We start from the raw sequence: 5,645 nt of genomic DNA, 5'->3' as shown, positions 1-5,645 counted from the left end.
ATCTCAAAAGATGAAAGCAGCCTATTTTATTTTTTAGATTCCATGCATAAGTGACAGCATACAGTATTTGTTTTTCTCTGCCTTATTTCAATAAACATAATACCCTCTCAGTCCACCATGTTGCTGCAAATGGAAGAATTCCATCTCTTGTTCTGACTGGGTAATTTTTCATTGTGTATATGTAAATGTGTGTGTATGTGTGTGTGTATACACACATACATATATATATATATTATTCTTTGAACCCTTTTTCTGATAAATTATTTATCTGTTTCATTGAAAGTGAAAAGTGAAAGTGAAGTCGCTCAGTTGTGTCCGACTCTTCGCGACTCCATGGACTGTAGCCCACCAGGCTCCCCCTCCGTGGGATTTTCCAGGCAAGAGTACTGGAGTGGGTTGCCATTTCCTTCTCCAGAGGATCTTCCTGACCCAGGGATCGAACCCAGGTCTCCTGCACTGTAGGCAGACACTTTACCGTCTTTTTTTTCTTTTTTCCTTGTTCTTTGGTACAAATTTCTCTGTCTTCTCATCTTGCTTAACTTTCTCTATCTCTATGAAATTAGGTGCAACAGTTACCTATTCCTGATCTTGAAGAGGTGTCCTTGTGTGGGAGTGTCCTTATGTAGTCTGCGTGTAACCAGTAGCTTTGGTGCAAGAGCTGAATCTGAAGTGGGCACATGTCATGTCTTCCCTCAGAAGGTGCTGGCAGCTACCACTGTTGTGGGATGTAGGGCTAGAGATGCAGGGGCTAGAGTTAGAGCCATACATGAGGAGTGATGTCTCCTATCCTCAGTGGCTGTCACTACCCTACTAGGGGCAGGGGCAGCTCCCAAGGTAGTTATGGCTGCTGTAGTCTTGTTCAGATGCTGCATAGATCCAAGCCAGCTCCATCCTCTCAGACTGCACAGTCTTATCAGCAACCACAACCTTCACCCTAGTGTGGAACTGTGCTGGAGCCTAGGGGTGGTGGGGCAGACATTTGGCATCAACCATATGCCAGGGTGCTTGCTGGAAACCACTCACAGTCCCAGGCAGTTTCAGTTTGCTTCTTCTGCCTTGTTCCCAGGAGTAGGCAACAGTGTGTATGTTCTCCATGAACTGATTTTAGGTTTTGTACAGCCTTCCTGCAAGTCCCTTAGTTGTCCAACCAGCTAAGGAAACTTGTCTTCCCAGTGTCAGAACCTGGGCCTGGGGGGCTCAGTATATGACTCAAACAGCTCACTCCCTAGGGAGGATGTCCAAGCCCATGTAATCCTGCTTCCCTGGTGGCTCAGAGGGTAAAGCGTCTGCCTACAATGCAGGAGACCTGGGTTCAATCCCTGGGTTGGGAAGATCCCCTGGAGAAGGGAATGGCAACCCATTCCAGTACTCTTGCCTGGAAAATCCCATGGGCTGAGAAGCCTGGTAGGCTACAGTCGGAGGTGACTGAGTGACTTCACTTTCACTTTTTCTTGTATTAATATCTCTAACCCTAATTTCTTCTGTGAGCTAACAGATATCTGTATTTGGCAATAATAGCCATCTTAATGGTAAGGAGCCCAAAATGGAAATATTCTTATTTCCACATCAACCACAAAAATTTATCTTCCCATCTTGTGGCAGATTAAATAAAAACATACAACTTCTTTGCCATTCTTCCCATAGAGATGCAGCCTAATTTATTTCCTTTGAATCTGGACTGATCTTCATGGTATGCTATATATGTAGACTATAGTGGCAATAATAAACTGAGAATATTGAATCTTAGTGATTGGAAGTTTTGAAGCCTTTGCCTGGGTATCCTGGAAGATTTCTTCATGGAGCTTTGAGAGGTCAGAAAGATATTTGACTGCCTCCATGAAAACCACTGATCTGAAGGAGATCAGCCCTGGGATTTCTTTGGAAGGAATGATGCTAAAGCTGAAGCTCCAGTACTTTGGCCACCTCATGCGAAGAGTTGACTCATTGGAAAAGACTCTGATGCTGGGAGGGATTGGGGGCAGGAGGAGAAGGGGACGACAGAGGATGAGATGGCTGGATGGCATCACTGACTCGATGGATGTGAGTCTGAGTGAACTCCGGGTGTTGGTGATGGACAGGGAGGCCTGGCGTGCTGTGATTCATGGGGTCGTGAAGAGTTGGACACAACTAAGTGACTGAACTGAACTGAACTGATGAAAACCACATGAGAAAGAAACAGAGAGAAAGAGGTGACGAAACCAAACCTCCTACTCTCCCCCTTTTGTCACCAGGCATGTGAATGAAACCATCTTAGATTCTCCAGACTAGGCCAGCTGTCAGCTGACCGTGACAGAGCAATCTCAGTAAAGGTGGGAGACACAGAAGACTCACCCCTGGAATCTCACAGCCAAGACTCGCCTTAATTCCTGAACCATAACATCCTAATATATAGTGGAATAGGTGTTACTTTAAACACTAAGGTTTAGAGTCGTTTATTATGCAGTGTAGAACAGCTTATCACAACTTGACACCTGATAGGGAGATTTTGCTGTAACAGAAGCTGAGTTCATATGGCATTGGCTTTGAGACTTGATAGTGGGATGAAGTAGAATCAACCTTGGGGAGACTTTTAGCAATATCTGGAATGTTCTTATAAGGTGGAGAGGGCATGTAGGGTAGTAGGAAATATTTTTAAAAGTTAAAGCAAAGAAGACACTAGCCAGGCAGTGGTGGAATGTTTGTCAGTATTGTCACCAGCCATGAAATGGAAAATATAAAGCATATGTAATATGCTCTTAGGTTTGGCTGGGAAGATTTCCAAGAAAAATGCTAAAAATACTATCTATGTCTGATAGCTGTCTAAGCTAATGTATAAGAAGAGATATATGAACTTATGGAAAGGATTTGTTTGATTGATTCTTGAGAAAAAAAATTAAAAAAATAAGGAAGCCATATTTTGCACGGTTTGTAATTAAGGCTGCTTCTCATCCCTAATACCTTCCAAAGAAAAGATTCTCAAGATAAGAAATAGTTCCAGATCAAAGGTCAAATCCAGATTGGAGTGATAATTTTCCATGTCAAAATCTCAGAAAGATTTAAGACAACGTTGCCACTTTCAGTTATACAAAAGTCATTCTACGAATCTTGATGGTATATCTCATACACCATGTCTTTGTAAAATATGAGACTTTTAAAATCTTAAGGGAACTTTCTCATAAACACCTCAAAAAACTGCAGAGGATGAATTATCTGGAAGAGAATTATGAGAGTGGATTTGTCTAATTGAATGAATTATAATTTGATACACTGGAGTTTTTTAAAAAAACATCTAAGTTTTTTTTAAACAATTTTAAGACATAACTCACATACCAACAATTAACCCATTTAAAGGATACAAGTCAATAGTTTATATAGACTATTCACAGATATATGCAATGATCACAATGGTCAATTTTAGAACAGTTTCATCACCTAATAAAGAAATCCTACATCCTTTAGAATCACCCCACACACCCCATTTCTAGAATCTAAACTGACTTTAGTGATTTGTTTTACAAGTAGAAGACAGTATAAATAGTGTTGTGGGTCTCCTGAGGCTGGGTCATAGAAAACACTGCACCTTCCTTTTTATTCTCTTAAGGACTTGCTAGAGTCCTAAGACACCATGTGAGAAATCCAGCTACTCTGCTGGTAAGACCACATAGCAAGATTTTAAGACTATGGAGAATGAGAGGCTTTTAAGCCATCTGGCCAAGATGCCAAGCATCTGAGTGAAGTTACGTTGGATTCTTGAGACATGCCCAGATGCCACCTGAATTTCATCTAGTGACTCTTATTAATGCATGTGGGGCAGGTGGAGTGCTGAGCCCGATCCAATTAAAATTCCTGAGTCACAATATAATTGCAGCCGTATATAACCTACATATCACTTTTCTTAAGCTAATGAATGATATACAATTCACGTTCACCAAATAGTCTAAACCCCAAAATTTCTGAGGTCCTCTTAACTCCTTTTAATTTTAACCTCTCACACTAATTCATCAGCAAGCCCTTTTTGAATCTTTACCTAAACTAAATGTTGAATAGGTGAATTCCTCTCCAGCAAAACTGCAACCACCCTAGCACAATGCGGCAGCATCTCAGATCTTCACTAGTATCTTCACTGCCCTCTGTTCCCCCTTCACCCTCTTATAATTAACAAGAATGATCTTTAAAAAACATTCATATTGGAACTATTTAAAAAACATTTAGTGGCTTTCCATTCCTTTTACAGTGAAACTCAAATATTTTTCCATGGCTAATGGAGCACTGCATGATCGATCCTTTCTGTGTATCTCTCTCTTCCTGGTTTGCCATGGCCTCTTTATTTCTTGAAATTCTCAGAATCTTTGCACGTGCTGTTTTCTCAGAATCTTTTCACTGCAGCTTTCTCTCTAGTCTCCATGTCAACGTGTCTTTCTTATCTTTCAGCATTCTGCTTAACTGTCACCTCCTCCAAGTGGCCTTCCCTGTCATACTCACTAAGAATTCACCACCCATACCAACAGTTACCTTTTCTAAGTCATATCAACCCAATTGATTTGTCTCTTCCATCCACTAATGTGTTCTACATTTATAATGTTTATTTATTCCCTAGTGTCTCTGCCACTAAAATCTAAACTACATGAGAACTCTACTCTGTTACACATTATATCTCTGTTCAATTTATCAAAATATCTTCAGTGCTTACTCAGTTTCTAGAGTATAGTAAGAGCTCAACTAGTGTTTTTGAAATAAATGAATGAATGACTATCCTATATGCTGTGCTGTGCTTGGTTGCTTAGTCGTGTCTTCTCTGTCCATGAGGATTCTCCAGGCAAGAATACTGGAGTGGGTAGCCTATTCCTTCTCCAGGAGATCTCCCCGACTCAGGAATCGAACCGAGGTCTCCTGCATTGCAGGCATATTCTTTACCAGCTGAGCTACCAGGCAAGCCTGACTATCCCATATCTACATGTAACATAACCAAAATGTCTTGATTAAATGTTCCTCTTGTAGTTGGAGGTCACAATGGCAGGAAATTGTCAATGTTTGAGGCTCCCTCCTTAACTTTTCCCCAGTATTGCTATAATAAATATGCCAAGAGATATCTATAAATATTAACAGATCTCAAAATTGTTTGTCACATAATCCCAATTAGCAATGCTCACATGATAACTCAGGTAAAATACAAAAGACCTATGAACACACTGACCTCTGAATTATGGGTCCAAAATGCCCAGAGGGAAGCTAGTCTTGTATTCAGGATTTGAGAGTTCATAATTAAAGCTCCAGAAGTCATGTGAGTCAGTATGCACTTGGGATTTTTACAGGACAATTGCAACTGCTATTTATCAGCCATTCAGTATTCTACTAAAGCCTTGAAAGAGACTCAAAGCAAGTGATAATTCTGACTTCTAGCTCAAAACAGATGCCCAAAAGAGTGAAGCTATGTACTGCTGAGGTTACTCCTGTGTTTAGAACCTGACAAGATCAAATGGAAGCCTGCAAATCTGAATAGCCTAACCTTGGGGGACCTTTTCATATGTTATGATGATGAACTGAATAGTTATTAATGACCCAATGGAATTTTAATAATATGCCAGAAACTTCATTCTTTATGGTCATTTGCAGTGAGGGTTCCATAGTCACATAGCAGGGGGTGGAATGTGAGATAATAGAAATAA

Source organism: Bison bison, unplaced genomic scaffold (genome assembly GCF_000754665.1).
Source record: "Bison bison bison isolate TAMUID 2011002044 unplaced genomic scaffold, Bison_UMD1.0 scf7180017864503, whole genome shotgun sequence".
Lineage (NCBI taxonomy): Eukaryota > Metazoa > Chordata > Mammalia > Artiodactyla > Bovidae > Bison > Bison bison.
This window is presented reverse-complemented; position numbering follows the sequence as displayed.